The following is a 22,504-nucleotide window of genomic DNA, read 5'->3' on the forward strand; positions in this document are numbered from 1 at the left end:
CCCATCTTAATACAGCATCCCTACTTAAAGCCATCTCGGACTTAGTCGATTTTTCATAAATTCTAAGAAATTCATATGTTAGGATGCTGCGAGATGAATGGGATGCTGCATGGAGATGAATCTTGATCTTCTTCATCTCCCATCTTAATACAGCATCCCTACTTAAATGCATCTCGGACTTAGTCGATTTTTCATAAATTCTTAGAAAAACATATGTTAGGATGCTGCGAGATGAATGGGATGCTGCATGGAGATGAATCTTGATCTCCTACATCTCTCATCTCAATACAGCATCCCTACTTAAAGGCATCTCGGACTTAGTCGATTTTTCATAAATTCATAGAAATTCATATGTTAGGATGCTGGGAGATGAATGGGATGCTGCATGGAGATGAATCTTGATCTTCTTCATCTCCCATCTTAATACAGCATCCCTACTTAAAGGCATCTCGGACTTAGTCGATTTTTCATAAATTCTAAGAAATTCATATGTTAGGATGCTGGGAGATGAATGGGATGCTGCATGGAGATGAATCTTGATCTCCTACATCTCCCATCTTAATACAGCATCCCTACTTAAAGCCATCTCGGACTTAGTCGATTTTTCATAAATTCTAAGAAATTCATATGTCAGGATGCTGGGAGATGAATGGGATGCTGCATGGAGATGAATCTTGATCTCCTACATCTCTCATCTCAATACAGCATCCTTACTTAAAGCCATCTCGGACTTAGTCGATTTTTCATAAATTCTAAGAAAAACATATGTTAGGATGCTGCGAGATGAATGGGATGCTGCATGGAGATGAATCTTGATCTTCTTCATCTCCCATCTTAATACAGCATCCCTACTTAAAGCCATCTCGGACTTAGTCGATTTTTCATAAAGTCTAAGAAAAACATATGTTAGGATGCTGCGAGATGAATGGGATGCTGCATGGAGATGCATCTTAATCTCCTACATCTCCCATCTTAATACAGCATCCCTACTTAAAGGCATCTCGGACTTAGTCGATTTTTCATAAATTCATAGAAATTCATATGTTAGGATGCTGCGAGATGAATGGGATGCTGCATGGAGATGTATCTTGATCTTCTTTATCTCCCATCTTAATACAGCATCCCTACTTAAAGGCATCTCTGACTTAGTCGATTTTTCATAAATTCTAAGAAATTCATTTGTTAGGATGCTGCGAGATGAATGGGATGCTGCATGGAGATGAATCTTGATCTTCTTCATCTCCCATCTTAAAACAGCATCCCTACTTAAAGGCATCTCGGACTTAGTCGATTTTTCATAAATTCTAGGAAATTCATATGTTAGGATGCTGGGAGATGAATGAGATGCTGCATGGAGATGAATCTTGATCTCCTACATCTCTCATCTCAATACAGCATCCCTACTTAAAGCCATCTCGGACTTAGTCGATTTTTCATAAATTCATAGAAATTCATATGTTAGGATGCTGCGAGATGAATGGGATGCTGCATGGAGATGAATCTTGATCTACTCCATAATTTTTCATAAATTCTAAGAAATTCATATGTTAGGATGCTGGGAGATGAATGAGATGCTGAATGGAGATGAATCTTGATCTCCTACATCTCTCATCTCAATACAGCATCCCTACTTAAAGCCATCTCGGACTTAGTCGATTTTTAATAAATTCTAAGAAAAACAAATGTTAGGATTCTGGGAGATGAATGGGATGCTGAATGGAGATGAATCTTGATCTTCTTCATCTCCCGTCTTAATACAGCATCCCTACTTAAAGGCACCTCGGACTTAGTCGATTTTTCATAAATTCTAAGAAATTCATATGTTAGGATGCTGCGAGATGAATGGGATGCTGCATGGAGATGAATCTTGAGCTTTTTCATCTCCCATCTCGATACAGCATCCCTACTTAAAGGCATCTCGGACTTAGTCGATTTTTCATAAATTCTAAGAAATTCATGTGTTAGGATGCTGCGAGATGAATGGGATGCTGCATGGAGATGAATCTTGATCTTCTACATCTCCCATCTCGATACAGCATCCCTACTTAAAGGCATCTCGGACTTAGTCGATTTTTCATAAATTCTAAGAAAAACATATGTTAGGATGCTGCGAGATGAATGGGATGCTGAATGGAGATGAATCTTGATCTTCTTCATCTCCCATCTCAATACAGCATCCCTACTTAAAGGCATCTCGGACTTAGTCGATTTTGCATAAATTCTCAGAAATTCATATGTTAGGATGCTGCGAGATGAATGAGATGCTGCATGGAGATGAATCTTGATCTTCTTCATATCCCATCTTAATACAGCATCCCTACTTAAAGGCATCTCGGACTTAGTCGATTTTTCATAAATTCTAAGAAATTCATATGTTAGGATGCTGCGAGATGAATGGGATGCTGCAAGGAGATAAATCTTGATCTTCTTCATCTCCCATCTCAATACAGCATCCCTACTTAAAGGCATCTCGGACTTAGTCGATTTTTCATAAATACTAAGAAATTCATATGTTAGGATGCTGCGAGATGAATGGGATGCTGCATGGAGATGAATCTTGATCTTCTTCATCTCCCATCTTAAAACAGCATCCCTACTTAAAGGCATCTCGGACTTAGTCGATTTTTCATAAATTCTAAGAAAAACATATGTTAGGATGCTGCGAGATGAATGGGATGCTGCATGGAGATGAATCTTGATCTTCTTCATCTCCCATCTTAAAACAGCATCCCTACTTAAAGGCATCTCGGACTTAGTCGATTTTTCATAAATTCTAAGAAAAACATATGTTAGGATGCTGCGAGATGAATGGGATGCTGCATGGAGATGAATCTTGATCTTCTTCATCTCCCATCTTAATACAGCATCCCTACTTAAAGGCATCTCGGAATTAGTCTGTTTTTCATAAATTCTAAGAAAAACATATGTTAGGATGCTGCGAGATGAATGGGATGCTGCATGGAGATGAATCTTGATCTTCTTCATCTCCCATCTTAATACAGCATCCCTACTTAAAGGCATCTCGGACTTAGTCGATTTTTCATAAATTCTAAGAAAAACATATGTTAGGATGCTGGGAGATGAATGGGATGCTGCATGGAGATGTATCTTGATCTTCTTCATCTCTCATCTCAAAACAGCATCCCTACTTAAAGCCATCTCGGACTTAGTCGATTTTTCATAAATTCTAAGAAATTGATATGTAAGGATGCTGGGAGATGTATGGGATGCTGCATGGAGATGAATCTTGATCTCTCACATCTCCCATCTCAATACAGCATCCCTACTTAAAGGCATCTCGGACTTAGTCGATTTTTCATAAATTCTAAGAAATTCATATGTTAGGATGCTAGGAGATGTATGGGATGCTGCATGGAGATGAATCTTGATCTCCTACATCTCCCATCTCAATACAGCATCCCTACTTAAAGGCATCTCGGACTTAGTCGATTTTTCATAAATTCTAAGAAATTCATATGTTAGGATGCTGCGAGATGAATGGGATGCTGCATGAAGATGAATCTTGATCTGCTACATCTCCCATCTTAATACAGCATCCCTACTTAAAGGCATCTCGGACTTAGTCGATTTTTCATAAATTCTAAGAAATTCATATGTTAGGATGCTGTAAGATGAATGGGATGCTGCATGGAGATGAATCTTGATCTCCTACATCTCCTATCTTAATACAGCATCCCTACTTAAAGGCATCTCGGACTTAGTCGATTTTTCATAAATTCTAAGAAATTCATATGTTAGGATGCTGTAAGATGAATGGGAAGCTGCATGGAGATGAATCTTGATCTCCTACATCTCCCATCTTAATACAGCATCCCTACTTAAAGGCATCTCGGACTTAGTCGATTTTTCATAAATTCTAAGAAATTCATATGTTAGGATGCTGCGAGATGAATGGGATGCTGCATGGAGATGAATCTTGATCTCCTACATCTCCCATCTTAATACAGCATCCCTACTTAAAGGCATCTCGGACTTAGTCGATTTTTCATGAATTCTAAGAAATTCATATGTTAGGATGCTGGGAGATGAATGGGATGCTGCATGGAGATGAATCTTGATCTCCTACATCTCCCATCTTAATACAGCATCCCTACTTAAAGGCATCTCGGACTTAGTCGATTTTTCATAAATTCTAAGAAATTCATATGTTAGGATGCTGTAAGATGAATGGGATGCTGCATGGAGATGAATCTTGATCTCCTACATCTCCCATCTTAATACAGCATCCCTACTTAAACGCATCTCGGACTTAGTCGATTTTTCATAAATTCTAAGAAATTCATATGTTAGGATGCTGTAAGATGAATGGGATGCTGCATGGAGATGAATCTTGATCTCCTACATCTCCCATCTTATTACAGCATCCCTACTTAAAGGCATCTCGGACTTAGTCGATTTTTCATACGTTCTAAGAAAAACATATGTTAGGATGCTGCAAGATGAATGGGATGCTGCATGGAGATGAATCTTGATCTTCTTCATCTCCCATATTTATACAGCATCCCTACTTAAAGCCATCTCGGACTTAGTCGATTTTTCATAAATTCTAAGAAATTCATATGTTAGGATGCTGTAAGATGAATGGGATGCTGCATGGAGATGAATCTTGATCTGCTACATCTCCCATCTTAATACAGCATTCCTACTTAAAGGCATCTCGGACTTAGTCGATTTTTCATAAATTCTAAGAAATTCATATGTTAGGATGCTGCAAGATGAATGGGATGCTGCATGGAGATGAATCTTGATCTGCTACATCTCCCATCTTAATACAGCATCCCTACTTAAAGGCATCTCGGACTTAGTCGATTTTTCATAAATTCTAAGCATCCTTACTTAAAGCCATCTCGGACTTAGTCGATTTTTCATAAATTCTAAGAAAAATATATGTTAGGATGCTGCGAGATGAATGGGATGCTGCATGGAGATGAATCTTGATCTTCTTCATCTCCCATCTTAATACAGCATCCCTACTTAAATGCATCTCGGACTTAGTCGATTTTTCATAAATTCTAAGAAAAACATATGTTAGGATGCTGCGAGATGAATGGGATGCTGCATGGAGATGAATCTTGATCTTCTTCATCTCCCATCTTAATACAGCATCCCTACTTAAAGGCATCTCGGACTTAGTCGATTTTTCATAAATTCTAAGAAATTCATATGTTAGGATGCTGGGAGATGAATGGGATGCTGCAAGGAGATGAATCTTGATCTCCTACAACTCCCATCTCAATACAGCATCCCTACTTGAAGGCATCTCGGACTTAGTCGATTTTTCATAAATTCTAAGAAATTCATATGTTAGGATGCTGCGAGATGAATGGGATGCTGCATGGAGATGAATCTTGATCTTCTTCATCTCCCATCTCAATACAGCATCCCTACTTAAAGGCATCTCGGACTTAGTTGATTTTTCATAAATTCTAAGAAAAACATATGTTAGGATGCTGCGAGATGAATGGGATGCTGCATGGAGATGAATCTTGATCTTCTTCATCTCCCATCTCAATACAGCATCCCTACTTGAAGGCATCTCGGACTTAGTCGATTTTTCATAAATTCTAAGAAATTCATATGTTAGGATGCTGCGATATGAATGAGATGCTGCATGGAGATGAATCTTGAACTTCTTCATCTCCCATCCTAATACAGCATCCCTACTTAAAGGCCTATCGGACTTAGTCGATTTTTCATAAATTCATAGAAATTCATATGTTAGGATGCTGGGAGATGAATGGGATGCTGCATGGAGATGAATCTTGATCTCCTACATCTCCCATCTTAATACAGCATCCCTACTTAAAGCCATCTCGGACTTAGTCGATTCCTTTGATCTCCTACATCTCCCATCTCAATACAGCATCCCTACTTAAAGGCATCTCGGACTTAGTCGATTTTTCATAAATTCTAAGAAATTCATATGTAAGGATGCTGCGAGATGAATAGGATGCTGCATGGAGATGAATCTTGATCTCCTACATCTCTCATCTCAATACAGCATCCCTACTTAAAGGCATCTCGGACTTAGTCGATTTTTCATAAATTCATAGAAATTCATATGTTAGGATGCTGGGAGATGAATGGGATGCTGCATGGAGATGAATCTTGATCTCCTACATCTCCCATCTTAATACAGCATCCCTACTTAAAGCCATCTCGGACTTAGTCGATTCCTTTGATCTCCTACATCTCCCATCTTAATACAGCATCCCTACTTAAAGCCATCTCGGACTTAGTCGATTTTTCATAAATTCTAAGAAATTCATATGTAAGGATGCTGGGAGATGAATGGGATGCTGCATGGAGATGAATCTTGATCTTCTTCATCTCCCATCTTAATACAGCATCCCTACTTGAAGGCATCTCGGACTTAGTCGATTTTTCATAAATTCATAGAAATTCATATGTTAGGATGCTGCGAGATGAATGGGATGCTGCATGGAGATGAATCTTGATCTCCTACATCTCTCATCTCAATACAGCATCCCTACTTAAAGCCATCTCGGACTTAGTCGATTTTTCATAAATTCATAGAAATTCATATGTTAGGATGCTGCGAGATGAATGGGATGCTGCATGGAGATGAATCTTGATCTCCTACATCTCTCATCTCAATACAGCATCCCTACTTAAAGGCATCTCGGACTTAGTCGATTTTTCATAAATTCTAAAAAAAAACATATGTTAGGATGCTGGGAGATGAATGGGATGCTGCATGGAGATGAATCTTGATCTCCATCTTAATACAGCATCCCTACTTAAGGGCATCTCGGACTTAGTCGATTTTTCATAAATTCTAAAAAAAACATATGTTAGGATGCTGCGAGATGAATGGGATGTTGCATGGAGATGTATCTTGATCTCCTACATCTCCCATCTCAATACAGCATCCCTACTTTAAGGCATCTCGGACTTAGTCGATTTTTCATAAATTCTAAGAAATTCATATGTTAGGATGCTGCGAGATGAATGGGATGCTGCATGGAGATGAATCTTGATCTTCTTCATCTCCCATCTAAATACAGCATCCCTACTAAAAGGCATCTCGGACTTAGTCGATTTTTCATAAATTCTAAGAAATTCATATGTTAGGATGCTGCGAGATGAATGGGATGCTGCATGGAGATGAATCTTGATCTTCATCATCTCCCATCTTAATACAGCATCCCTACTTAAAAGCATCTCGGACTAAGTCGATTTTTCATAAATTCATAGAAATTCATATGTAAGGATGCTGGGAGATAAATGGGATGCTGCATGGAGATGAATCTTGATCTCCTACATCTCCCATCTCAATACAGCATCCCTACTTAAAGGCATCTCGGACTTAGCCGATTTTTCATAAAATCTAAGAAAAACATATGTTAGGATTCTGGGAGATGAATGGGATGCTGCATGGAGATGAATCTTGATCTTCTTCATCTCCCATCTTAATGCAGCATCCCTTCTTAAAGGAATCTCGGACTTAGTCGATTTTTCATAAATTCTAAGAAAAACATATGTTAGGATGCTGCGAGATGAATGGAATGCTGCATGGAGATGAATCTTGATCTTCTTCATCTCCCATCTTAATACAGCATCCCTACTTAAAGGCATCTCGGACTAAGTCGATTTTTCATAAATTCTTACAAAAACATATGTTAGGATGCTGCGAGATGAATGGGATGCTGCATGGAGATGAATCATGATCTTCTGCTTCTCCCATCTCAATACAGCATCCCTACTTAAAGGCATCTCGGACTTAGTCGATTTTTCATAAATTCATAGAAATTCATATGTTAGGATGCTGCGAGATGAATGGGATGCTGCATGCAGATGAATATTGATCTCCTACATCTCCCGTCTCAATACAGCATCCCTACTTAAAGGCATCTCGGACTTAGTCGATTTTTCATAAATTCTAAGAAATTCATATGTTAGGATGCTGGGAGATAAATGGGATGCTGCATGGAGATGAATCTTGATCTCCTACATCTCCCATCTCAATACAGCATCCCTACTTAAAGGCATCTCGGACTTAGTCGATTTTTCATAAATTCATAGAAATTCATATGTTAGGATGCTGCGAGATGAATGGGATGCTGCATGGAGATGAATCTTGATCTCTTACATCTCCCATCTTAATACAGCATCCCTACTTAAAGGCATCTCGGACTTAGTCGATTTTTCATAAATTCTGAGAAAAACATATGTTAGGATGCTGCGAGATGAATGGGATGCTGCATGGAGATGAATCTTGATCTTCTTCATCTCCCATCTCAATACAGCATCCCTACTTAAGGGCATCTCGGACTTAGTCGATTTTTCATAAATTCTAAGAAAAACATATGTTAGGGTGCTGCGAGATGAATGGGATGCTGCATGGAGAAGAATCTTGATCTTCTTCATCTCCCATTTTAATACAGCATCCCTACTTAGAGGCATCTCGGACTTAGTCGATTTTTAATAAATTCCAAGAAAAACATATGTTTGGATGCTGAGAGATGAATGGGATGCTGCATGGAGATGAATCTTGATCTTCTTCATCTCCCATCTTAATACAGCATCCCTTCTTAAAGGCATCTCGGACTTAGTCGATTTTTCATAAATTCTAAGAAAATCATATGTAAGGATGCTGCGAGATGAATGGGATGCTGCATGGAGATGAATCTTGATCTTCTTCATCTCCCATCTTAATACAGCATCCCTTCTTAAAGGCATCTCGGACTTAGTCGATTTTTCATAAATTCTAAGAAAAACATATGTTAGGGTGCTGCGAGATGAATGGGATGCTGCATGGAGAAGAATCTTGATCTTCTTCATCTCCCATTTTAATACAGCATCCCTACTTAAGGGCACCTCGGACTTAGTCGATTTTTCATAAATTCTAAGAAAAACATATGTTAGGATGCTGCGAGATGAATGGGATGCTGCATGGAGATGAATCTTGATCTCCTACATCTCCCATCCTAATACAGCATCCCTACTTAAAGGCATCTGGGACTTAGTCGATTTTTCAAAAATTCTAAGAAATTCATATGTTAGGATGCTGCGAGATAAATGGGATGCTGCATGGAGATGAATCTTGATCTTCTTCATCTCCCATCTTAATACAGCATCCCTTCTTAAAGGCATCTCGGACTTAGTCGATTTTCCATAAATTCTAAGAAAAACATATGTTAGGATGCTGCGAGATGAATTGGATGCTGCATGGAGATGAATCTTGATCTCCTACATCTCTCATCTCAATACAGCATCCCTACTTAAAGCCATCTCGGACTTAGTCGATTTTTCATAAATTCTAAGAAATTCATATGTTGGGATGCTGCAAGATTAATGGGATGCTGCATGGAGATGAATCTTGATCTTCTTCATCTCCCATCTTAATACAGCATCCCTACTTAAGGGCATCTGGGACTTAGTCGATTTTTCATAAATTCATAGAAATTCATATGTTAGGATGCTGCGAGATGAATGGGATGTTGCAAGGAGTTGAATCATGATCTTCTTCATCTCCCATCTCAATACAGCATCCCTACTTAAAGGCATCTCGGACTAAGTCGATTTTTCATAAATTCTAAGAAATTCATATGTTAGGATGCTGCGAGATGAGTGGGATGCTGCATGGAGATGAATCTTGATCTTCTTCATCTCCAATCTCAATACAGCATCCCTACTTAAAGGCATCTGGGACTTAGTCGATTTTTCATAAATTCTAAGAAAAACATATGTTAGGATGCTGCGAGATGAATGGGATGCTGCATGGAGATGAATCTTGATCTTCTTCATCTCCCGTCTTAATACAGCATCCCTACTTAAAGGCATCTCGGACTTAGTCGATTTTTAATAAATTCTAAGAAATTCATATGTTAGGATGCTGCGAGATGAATGGGATGCTGCATGGAGATGAATCTTGATCTTCTTCATCTCCCATCTTGATACAGCATCCCTACTTAAAGGCATCTCGGACTTAGTCGATTTTTCATAAATTCTAAGAAAATCATATGTAAGGATGCTGCGAGATGAATGGGATGCTGCATGGATATGAATCTTGATCTTCTTCATCTCCCATCTTAATACAGCATCCCTACTTAAGGGCATCTCGGACTAAGACGATTTTTCATAAATTCTAAGAAAAACATATGTTGGGATGCTGCGAGATGAATGGGATGCTGCATGGAGATGAATCTTGATCTTCTTCATCTCCCATCTTAATACAGCATCCCTACTTAAAGGCATCTCGGACTTAGTCGATTTTTCATAAATTCTTAGAAAAACATATGTTAGGATGCTGCGAGATGAATGGGATGCTGCATGGAGATGAATCTTGATCTTCTTCATCTTCCATCTCAATACAGCATCCCTTCTTAAAGGCATCTCGGACTTAGTCGATTTTTAATAAATTCTAAGAAATTCATATGTTAGGATGCTGCGAGATGAATGGGATGCTGTATGGAGATGAAGAAGATCAAGATTCATCTCTATGCAGCATCTTCTTCATCTCCCATCTCAATACAGCATCCCTACTTAAAGGCATCTCGGACTTAGTCGATTTTTCATAAATTCTTAAAAAAACATATGTTAGGATGCTGGGAGATGAATGGGATGCTGCATGGAGATGAATCTTGATCTTCTTCATCTCCCATCTTAATACAGCATCCCTACTTAAAGGCATCTCGGACTTAGTCGATTTTTCATAAATTCTAAGAAATTCATATGTTAGGATGCTGCGAGATGGATGAGATGCTGCATGGAGATGAATCTTGATCTTCTTCATCTCCCATCTCAATACAGCATCCCTACTTAAAGGCTTCTCGGACTTAGTCGATTTTTCATAAAATCTAAGAAATTCATATGTTAGGATGCTGCGAGATGAATGGGATGCTGAATAGAGATGAATCTTGATCTTCTTCATCTCCCATCTTAATACAGCATCCCTACTTAAAGGCATCTCGGACTTAGTCGATTTTTCATAAATTCTAAGAAATTCATATGTTAGGATGCTGCGAGATGAATGGGATGCTGCATGGAGATGAATCTTGATCTTCTTCATCTCCCATCTTAATACAGCATCCCTACTTAAAGGCATCTCGGACTTAGTCGATTTTTTATAAATTCCAAGAAAAACATATGTTAGGATGCTGCGAGATGAATGGGATGCTGCATGGAGATGAATCTTAATCTTCTTCATCTCCCATCTCAATACAGCATCCCTACTTAAAGGCTTCTCGGACTTAGTCGATTTTTCATAAAATCTAAGAAATTCATATGTTAGGATGCTGCGAGATGAATGGGATGCTGCATGGAGATGAATCTTGATCTTCTTCATCTCCCATCTTAATACAGCATCCTTACTTAAAGGCAGCTCGGACTTAGTCGATTTTTCATAAATTCTTAGAAAAACATATGTTAGGATGCTGCGAGATGAATGGGATGCTGCATGGAGATGAATCTTGATCTTCTTCATCTCCCATCTCAATACAGCATCCCTACTTAAAGGCATCTCGGACTTAGTCGATTTTTCATAAATTCTTAGAAAAACCTATGTTAGGATGCTGCGAGATGAATGGGATGCTGCATGGAGATGAATCTTGATCTTCTTCATCTCCCATCTCAAAACAGCATCCCTACTTAAAGGCATCTCGGACTTAGTCGATTTTTCATAAATTCTAAGAAAAACATATGTTAGGATGCTGCGAGATGAATGGGATGCTGCATGGAGATGAATCTTGATCTTCTTCATCTCCCATCTTAATACAGCATCCCTACTTAAAGGCATCTCGGACTTAGTCGATTTTATAAATTCCAAGAAAAACATATGTTAGGATGCTGCGAGATGAATGAGATGCTGCATGGAGATGAATCTTGATCTTTTTCATCTCCCATCTTAATACAGCATCCCTACTTAAAGGCATCTCGGACTTAGTCGATTTTCCATAAATTCTAAGAAAAACATATGTTAGAATGCTGCGAGATGAATGAGATGCTGCATGGAGATGAATCTTGATCTTCTTCATCTCCCATCTTAATACAGCATCCCTACTTAAAGGCATCTCGGACTTAGTCGATTTTTCATAAATTCTAAGAAAAACATATGTTAGAATGCTGCGAGATGAATGAGATGCTGCATGGAGATGAATCTTGATCTTCTTCATCTCCCATCTTAATACAGCATCCCTACTTAAAGGCATCTCGGACTTAGTCGATTTTTCATAAATTCTAAGAAAAACATATGTTAGGATGCTGCGAGATGAATGGGATGCTGCATGGAGATGAATCTTGATCTTCTTCATCTCCCATCTCAAAACAGCATCCCTACTTAAAGGCATCTCGGACTTAGTCGATTTTTCATAAATTCTAAGAAAAACATATGTTAGGATGCTGCGAGATGAATGGGATGCTGCATGGAGATGAATCTTGATCTTCTTCATCTCCCATCTTAATACAGCATCCCTACTTAAAGGCATCTCGGACTTAGTCGATTTTTCATAAATTCTAAGAAATTCATATGTTAGGATGCTAGGAGATGAATGGGATGCTGCATTGAGATGAATCTTGATCTTCTTCATCTCCCATCTTATTACAGCATCCCTACTTAAAGAAATCTCGGACTTAGTCGATTTTTCATAAATTCTAAGAAAAACATATGTTAGGATGCTGCGAGATGAATATGATGCTGCATAGAGATAAAACTTGATCTTCTTAATCTCCCATCTCAATACAGCATCCCGACTTAAAGGCATCTCGGACTTAGTCGATTTTTCATAAATTCTAAGAAAAACATATGTTAGGAAGCTGCGAGATGAATGGGATGCTGCATAGAGATAAAACTTGATCTTCTTAATCTCCCATCTCAATACAGCATCCCTTCTTAAAGGCATCTCGGACTGAGTAGATTTTTCATAAATTCTAAGAAAAACATATGTTAGGATGCTGCGATATGAATGAGATGCTGCATGGAGATGAATCTTGATCTCCTACATCTCCAATCTCAATACAGCATCCCTACTTAAAGGCATCGCGGACTTAGTCGATTTTTCATAAATTCTAAGAAAAACCGATATCTAGCTAGCACCCGGAGGCACTATTTGCTTTCAATCGCTTTGAGGGCAGCATCATTCGAGCATGCTGCCCACTACCTTACCCATTTATAGTTTGAGAATAGGTTAAGATCATTTCGAACCTAAGGCCTCTAATCATTCGCTTTACCAGATAAGAATAAGGTTCGAAATGTTACGTGTACCAGCTATCCTGAGGGAAACTTCGGAGGGAACCAGCTACTAGATGGTTCGATTGGTCTTTCGCCCCTATGCCCAACTCTGACAATCGATTTGCACGTCAGAATTGCTTCGGTCCTCCATCAGGGTTTCCCCTGACTTCGACCTGATCAGGCATAGTTCACCATCTTTCGGGTCACATCCTACGCGCTCACGGTATGTTCCGTCGGTACCCGACGGTCCACCACCAGCCCCCGGAGGGTCCGGCTTCTACGACCATCAGGACTTCGGGCAAACACCCGGGGATGGAGGGGTGCACAGCTAGCCAATCCTTGCGGACTGTGGTGCACCCGTAATCCCGCACACTAGCCAGTTGCTTTGTCTTCGCCTTTGGGTTTGCTACTTCCCATTGACTTGCGCGCAAGATAGACTTCTTGGTCCGTGTTTCAAGACGGGTCCCGTAGGTACCTCAATTAGTTAATGCATCGCCGATCAGGAGCACTGGTCGCCCCGGGCTCGCGCCCAGTTACATGCCCAAACATGCGCTTCCAGCCACTCTAGTTCGTTCAAGCCCATCACGCGTCCAACGGCACACCTGAACTTAGCCGAAAACCGGTTACCCGTGGGTTCCGATAGCCCATCGTCACCATTGAAGGTACGTAGAGGGTCGACAGCAGTTTCTTGGGACCTAGTGTCAGACATGCTCGCGGCAACCGGAGTCACCGCTAACATTTCGTAATGGATCACGATGTCCACACGCGGACCATGACAACTCACAAGGGTCGGGTCAGTCCAGAAAGGGTTCTGCTGACAGTCCAGGTGAGGGCGTCATGGCCCTATGGATAATTGAGTTCAACGAGCTTCACACCCTCGGCAGTTTCACGTACTATTTGACTCTCTATTCAGAGTGCTTTTCAACTTTCCCTCACGGTACTTGTTTACTATCGGTCTCATGGTTGTATTTAGCTTTAGAAGGAGTTTACCTCCCACTTAGTGCTGCACTATCAAGCAACACGACTCCATGGTACGCTCGGTCCATCATCCAACGGGCGCTGTTCTACGGGCCTATCACCCTCTATGGGTTCTGAGCCACATTCAAGTTGGACTTGAAAAGCGCTAAGATGACGGATAGTGAGACGCACCAGTACACGGAATCGGATAGACGGACAGGCCGCCACCCCTACGTGCTGAGCTTCTCCCGTTTCGCTCGCAGCTACTCAGGGAATCCCGGTTGGTTTCTTTTCCTCCCCTTATTAATATGCTTAAATTCAGGGGGTTGTCACACATGAACTGAGGCTTATGTACCTTGCGGTTGTTATCGTCACATCTGGCTTGCGACTACTTTGTTTCAATGTCCAATATGTACCGTTGGACTCGGTTAACGGGCTGTTAGCCCGCGTGTGGTTTAACTCACTGATACCTTCCATTGCCCATACGCTAGTTTGTTTGTGTTCCTTTGGTCAACTTCCATACTTGAATCATTTGTGCTACCGCTGCTGCTTCGACGCTACTTTGACATCTTCGCTTCTATTTAAATAAATAAATAAGCTGAAGCTAGACATCAGTAAACACCACCACAGACACCACAAGCACGCCTTCTCCTCGTACTTCCGCCTCACGCGGGAACACGGACGCTCTAAATACTTCGAATTCCAATGCCAGTATATTGTAAACCACGGGTTCTTTAATGCTAGCGGGTCGTCGCGACCCTAGTTAACATCATGGTGCACGTCTCGTGACGGGTGTCACGGCGTAGTTAAATGTATGCGATACATTTCTCAAATATAAGCGCTCAGTCATCTGTACATCATGGTAGGTTCCCACGACGTGCAATATGCGTTCAACTTATCAATGTTCATGTGTCCTGCAGTTCACATTATGACGCGCAGTTAGCTGCGGTCTTCATCGATCCATGAGCCGAGTGATCCACTGCCGAGGGTGACTAACTTGCGTAAGCCGCCGCTGTGCGCGTATACCCGTTCCCCGTAGGGAGGAGCAAGCCGCCGCTTAGAGACGAAGCATAAAGTGTCCTCATTCCACATAGGGCAAGCTGGATGAATCCATTTTACCCAGGACGGCCGAAGCGGCGTGGACCAGGGGAGAACTGAACCTTATACTTCACACCACAGTAAGTCTACGTGTCCTCTTCCACATAGGGCAAGCTAGAACTAACTATCTTACCCAGGACTGCCGAAGCAGCGTGGACCAGGGGAGGAACACACTTTTCATGGAAACGTAAGGCATCCATGACTGCCATAACGTAAGCCGCCGCTGTGCGCGTATACCCGTTCCCCGTAGGGAGGAGCAAGCCGCCGCTTAGAGACGAAGCATAAAGTGTCCTCATTCCACATAGGGCAAGCTGGATGAATCCATTTTACCCAGGACGGCCGAAGCGGCGTGGACCAGGGGAGAACTGAACTTTATACTTCACACCACAGTAAGTCTACGTGTCCTCTTCCACATAGGGCAAGCTAGAACTAACTATCTTACCCAGGACTGCCGAAGCAGCGTGGACCAGGGGAGGAACACACTTTTCATAGAAACGTAAGGCATCCATGACTGCCATAGTGCGTAAGCCGCCGCTGTGCGCGTAAACCCGTTCCCCGTAGGGAGGAGTCAAGCCGCCGCTTAGAGACGAAGTATGAAGTGTCCTCTTCCACATAGGGCAAGCTAGAATGAACTATCTTACCCAGGACCGCCGAAGCAGCGTGGACCAGGGGAGAACTGAACTTTATACTTCACACCACAGTATTGAGTAATGTGCCCTCTTCCACATAGGGCAAGCTGGAATGTTCCATTTTACCCAGGACGGCCGAAGCGGCGTGGACCAGTGGAGGACTACACAATCATGAGGTTTGATATCGACTTGTGTGTTTCAATAGGATACCGATGGTATGGTTTGAACCGATTTGATTTAGCCATTCTGAAGTCATCACTTGGTTGAAGCGCTGAACTAGGGAGGCATCGTTTACATATATATTGGTTTTCGCATGCTCTACTAGGTTAATGTCATGAGGTTGGCTATCGAGCATGCCCAAGTGATGACTTGATTGTGTGCTTGCTTGAATTCTTCACATTTCATACCATCGGTTAGTTGTCGAATCATTCCTCGATCATAACCTTCGTTCTTGGTTCATGTATGCTCTCTTCCACATAGGGCAAGCTAGAATTAACTATCTTACCCAGGACCGCCGAAGCAGCGTGGACCAGGGGAGAACTATACTTTGTCTTGTATGCCCTCTTCCACATAGGGCAAGCTAGAACTAACTATCTTACCCAGGACCGCCGAAGCAGCGTGGACCAGTGGAGGACTATACTTTGTTCATAACACCACAGTATTGAGTAATGTGCCCTCTTCCACATAGGGCAAGCTAGAATGAAGTGCCAGCCGGGTCCGAAGGAGATGTATCACTACCACCCACCCCCGGAGGGGCGTGCGACCTCCTTATTTTGGGTTTTGACCTCCTCAAGAAGCTACACCTAGGCAAACTGCCTAGGTCATCATTTTGCCTGAAGTCATCACTTGGTTGAAGCGCTGAACTAGGGAGGGGCATCGTTTACATATATATTGGTTTTCGCATGCTCTACTAGGTTAATGTCATAGGGTTGGCTATCGAGCATGCCCAAGTGATGACTTGATTGTGTGCTTGCTTGAATTCTTCACATTTCATACCATCGGTTAGTTGTCGAATCATTCCTCGATCATAACCTTCGTTCTTGGTTCATGTATGCTCTCTTCCACATAGGGCAAGCTAGAATTAACTATCTTACCCAGGACCGCCGAAGCAGCGTGGACCAGGGGAGAACTATACTTTGTCTTGTATGCCCTCTTCCACATAGGGCAAGCTAGAACTAACTATCTTACCCAGGACCGCCGAAGCAGCGTGGACCAGTGGAGGACTATACTTTGTTCATTACACCACAGTATTAAGTATGGTGTCCTCTTCCACATAGGGCAAGCTTGAACTAACTATCTTACCCAGGACCGCCGAAGCAGTGTGGACCAGGGGAGGACTATACTTTATACTTCACACACTAGCCATACTGAAGTCATCACTTGGTGGGGGTGAACTACGGCGGTATCTATCGTTTTGGTTCGGTCTATATAGGGTCGCTTGCATGCTCATTCGAATATAATGTAATTGTGTATGGCAATATGAGCATGCCCAAGTGATGACTTTGTTTCAAGCTCAACAGGTAGGGTATTGAGTCCTCTTCCACATAGGGCAAGCTAGAATGAACTATCTTACCCAGGACCGCCGGAGCAGCGTGGACCAGTGGAGGACTCTATACTTTATACTTCACACCACAGTATTGAGTACTTCTTGCATAAAGCCCCTAATGAGAACCACGAGGGCTCTCTCAATGTAGAACCACAAGGGCTCTAGTACCGATTCTCTCGGTACGGCTTGGTCCGTGTTCCTTTATGCTTGTACTCTTAGAAAGTCTCAACCCGGAGGTCTTGACTTTGATTGTCATAGTTGGACTACGACGGGGTATCCGACTCATCGAATACCCCAGAAGCACACCATCTTTCGGGTAGGCGGTACGCGTACCTCCGGACGCGGAAGTCTCAACCCGGAGGTCTTGACTTTGTATTGTCATAGTTGGACTACGACGGGGTATCCGACTCATCGAATACCCCAGAAGCACACCATCTTTCGGGTAGGCGGTACGCGTACCTCCGGACGCGGAAGTCTCAACCCGGAGGTCTTGACTTTGATTGTCATAGTTGGACTACGACGGGGCATCCGACCATTGCTGATCGAACACCCCTGATTCACCATCTTTCGGGTAGGCGGTACGCGTACCTCCGGACGCGGAAGTCTCAACCCGGAGGTCTTGACTTTGATTGTCATAGTTGGACTACGACGGGGTATCCGACTCATCGAATACCCCAGAAGCACACCATCTTTCGGGTAGGCGGTACGCGTACCTCCGGACGCGGAAAGTCTCAACCCGGAGGTCTTGACTTTGGTTGTCATAGTTGGACTATGACGGGGCATCCGACCATTGCTGATCGAACACCCCTGTTACACCATCTTTCGGATAGGCGGTGCGCGACACCACCGACGCGGAAAGTCTCAACCCGGAGGTCTTGACTTTGTATTGTTGGATAGTCCTCTTCCACTATAGGGCAAGCTGGAAATATTCCATTTTACCCAGGACTGCCGAGGCAGCGTGGACCAGGGGAGAACTTCACGGAATCTTCAGGCATCCATGATTGCCATAGTGCGTAAGCCGCCGCTGTGTGCGTCAACTCGTTCCCCGTGAGGAGGAGTCTAGCCGCCGCTAAAAGACGAAGCATTAAGTGTCCTCATTCCACTATAGGGCAAGCTAGAATTAACTATCTTACCCAGGACCGCCGAAGCAGCGTGGACCAGGCGAGGACTACTTTATACTTCACACCACAGTATTGAGTACGACTTGCATAAAGCCCCTAATGAGAACCACGAGGGCTCTCTCAATGTAGAACCACGAGGGCTCTAGTACCGATTCTCTCGGTACGGCTTGGTCCGTGTTCCTTTATGCTTGTACTCGCGGAAAGTCTCAACCCGGAGGTCTTGACTTTGATTGTCATAGTTGGACTACGACGGGGCATCCGACCATTGCTGATCGAACACCCCTGATTCACCATCTTTCGGATAGGAGGTGCGCCCACCTCCGACGCGGAAGTCTCAACCCGGAGGTTCGGACTTAGAGTTTTTCCCATTTAAAAGTTTTTCTCTTAGCCATACTGAAGTCATCACTTGGTGAACGATTGAACTAGGGCGGGTTAATCGTTTATAGGTATCATGTGGTTTGCATGCTCTCTTAGGTTAAGGTCATGTGGTTGGCTATCGAGCATGCCCAAGTGATGACTTTGTTTCACGCTTGCTTGATTTCTTCATGATTCCCTGTTATATAGTGTAATCATTCGAGAACAGGGAATCTTTGGTTTTGCTCAACAGGTATTGGATGTCAACTTGGTATCTAGATCGCATTAAGTCTCAACCCTTAGGTTCGGACTTGTATAGTGACATCTTGTTACGGTCTTGAGTCTCAACCCGCAGGATCGGACTACTTAGTGTTTGATCGAATATAATATGGCAACTTGTGCCTAAGTCTCAACCCGCAGGTTCGGACTTCTGTTTATTTGGCCAATGTATGTATAAGGCAACTTGTGCCTAAGTCTCAACCCGCAAGTTCGGACTTGTGTATTTGTTCGAAGTCATGTATAAGGCAACGTGTGCCTAAGTCTCAACCCGCAGGTTCGGACTTGTTAGTGTTTCGTCAACTTTCATATGGCAACTTGTGCCTAAGTCTCAACCCGCAGGTTCGGACTTGTGTGTTTGTTCGAAGTCATGTATAAGGCAACTTGTGCCTAAGTCTCAACCCGCAGGTTCGGACTTGTGTATTTGTTCAAAGTCATGTATAAGGCAACTTGTGCCTAAGTCTCAACCCGCAGGTTCGGACTTCTATAGTGTTTCGTCAATTATCATATGGCAACTTGTGCCGAAGTCTCAACCCGCAGGTTCGGACTTCTATAGTGTTTCGTCAATTATCATATGGCAACTTGTGCCGAAGTCTCAACCCGCAGGTTCGGACTTCTGGAAGGATCACTTGGCCACTAATGATCCTTCCGCAGGTTCACCTACGGAAACCTTGTTACGACTTTTACTTCCTCTAAATCATCAAGTTCGGTCAACTTCGATAAAGCAGACGCGGTTCACGAGGATCCAGCGAACGATCATCTCCAAAGACCTCACTAAATAATCCATCGGTAGTAGCGACGGGCGGTGTGTACAAAGGGCAGGGACGTATTCAACGCTGGCTGATGACCAGCACTTACTAGAAGTTCCGAGTTCATATGGACCATTGCAATCCATAATCCCTACTAAGTGAGTATTTGAGTGATTTCCCGTTCCTCTCGGAATAGGAGACACGCTGCTACCCACATTGTAGCACGCGTGTAGCCCAGAACATCTAAGGGCATCACGGACCTGTTATCGCTCGATCTCATTTTGCTAAACACAAATTGTCCTGCTAAGCAGCGTACCGTAAGTGCACTTGCGCACACGAACAGCGAAGGTGTCAGGTCATACTCCACCGAAAGGTCCTAACCCGTTCCAATCGGCATCGACGCATTAACGCTGACTGCGTTCTAGTTAGCATATGTGAGTCACGTTCGTTATCGGAATTAACCAGACAAATCAATCCACGAACTAAGAACGGCCATGCACCACTACCCTTAAATTTGAGAAAGAGCTATTAATCTGTCTCACCTCCATAAGTTCGGACCTGGTAAGTTTTCCCGTGTTGAGTCAAATTTAACCGCAAGCTCCATTTCATTGTGGTGCCCTTCCGTCAATTCCTTTAAGTTTCAACTTTGCAACCATACTTCCCCCGGAACCTGACTTTGGTTTCCCGGAAGCTACTGAGAGCACCTGGTTGTAGCGTCTCCCAATTGCTAGTTGGCATCGTTTACGGTTAGAACTAGGGCGGTATCTAATCGCCTTCGATCCTCTAACTTTCGTTCTTGATTAAAGAAAGCATCCTTGACAAATGCCTTCGCTTTAGTTAGTCTTACGACGGTCTACGAATTTCACCTCTCGCGCCGTAATACTAGTGTCCCCAACTACTTCTGTTAATCATTACCTCCGGTCTGAGTACAAACCAATGAAAGATTAGACCAAGGTCGTATTCCATTATTCCATGCAAGATTATTCTAGGGCGTTTGGGCACCCTGCTTTAAGCACTCTAATTTGTTCAAGGTAAACGTGAGCGGTCGAGCTCTATGTTACACTTGCACCCGTTGAAGGGCACACCATGACACAGACTTGGTGCCCTACCACACCATTGAGTCGCAACCAGATTCCGACTTGGCCCACCGACCACGGGTTGACCGGGTCGGCGGAGCCGGACTGTGTTGGACAAGTATCAACTTCGAACGTTTTAACCGCAACAATTTTAATATACGCTAGTGGAGCTGGAATTACCGCGGCTGCTGGCACCAGACTTGCCCTCCACTTGATCCTCGTAGAAGGATTTATGCTCTACTCATTCCAATTATGAAACATCATTAAAGAGTTTCATATTGTTATTTCTCGTCACTACCTCCCCGTCCCGGGATTGGGTAATTTACGCGCCTGCTGCCTTCCTTGGATGTGGTAGCCATTTCTCAGGCTCCCTCTCCGGAATCGAACCCTGATTCCCCGTTACCCGTTGCAACCATGGTAGTCCTCTATACTACCATCCATAGTTGATAGGGCAGATATTTGCGAGATCTGTCGTCGGTGCGAGACCATACGATCAGCATCATTATCCAGACTTCAACTCAATGACACGGAGAACCCGCGATTGGTTTGACTAATAAGTGCACCAGTTCCCGCGAGGGTCCTGGCATGTTGCATGTATTAGCTCTAGATTTTCCACAGTTATCCAAGTAACTAGGTTGATGATCTCGTAAATTATAGCTGTTATACTGAGCCTTATGCGGTTTCACATTAAATCTGTTTGTACTTAGACATGCATGGCTTAACCTTTGAGACGAGCGTATATTACTGGTAGGATCAACCAGAATTCCGACTTTGCGTTCGAATGTTCATTGTCCCATTGCACCCGGAGGAGCAAACACCACGTTCTATATGTTGTCAAGTCCGGTAGCACACGGGAGGCGAGCCCCCGTGCGAACCTCATTGCCCTCGTATCACACACACCCGATGCACCGGACAGGCACTTGAGCGGCATTCGACTCCGCTAAGCGCACGTGCGCCCGATTGTGCATGCGCTGACGGGGCCTTCATACCCCTACCACAGCGACCTTATGCCAAACTTCCATGAATACTTAGGTGAGCTGACAAGGGCCTTCATTTCCCTACCATCAACTAAAGGACACGCTAGGCGCGTCCGATCATTGCAACTGCGGGGCTTTCATACCCCAATCACCACAGTACGCAATTCACCAGAGTTTAATCACAACCCCCCCCGACATGGCACACTATTAACTTGCAACAAAACTTAGTGTGTGCCGGGCACATCGGTTCCACAAAATCATTCCCGATGTACCCCAATTGGGGTTGTGAACGCATCCATGGTCCTCTGACACACCCAACCAAGCGTGGATACTACATACCTCAAACACCCAGTACACTAACAGACAAATCAATATATGGTTGCTTTCCACCAGACATTTGCCAATCACTTGGCACCCGGACGGGAACTCGCTCCTGATTGCGCCATTGCCACCCATTTGCCAAGAGCGAGTTCTGTATGTAGATTTCATTTGGAAAGACAACCGTGTA

The 22,504-nt window shown here is 43.0% G+C and overlaps 1 non-coding gene across 1 annotated transcript; it reads right to left on the reverse strand.

Moving 5' to 3' along the window:
- Positions 1–15,006: 15,006 nt before the first annotated feature.
- LOC131292019 (5.8S ribosomal RNA) lies at positions 15,007–15,161 on the reverse strand. The gene has a single exon (XR_009189744.1). It is a non-coding gene; the product is annotated as a 5.8S ribosomal RNA (ribosomal RNA).
- Between the last annotated feature and the right edge of the window lie 7,343 nt (positions 15,162–22,504).

Source organism: Anopheles ziemanni (assembly GCF_943734765.1).
Source record: "Anopheles ziemanni chromosome X unlocalized genomic scaffold, idAnoZiCoDA_A2_x.2 X_unloc_25, whole genome shotgun sequence".
Lineage (NCBI taxonomy): Eukaryota > Metazoa > Arthropoda > Insecta > Diptera > Culicidae > Anopheles > Anopheles ziemanni.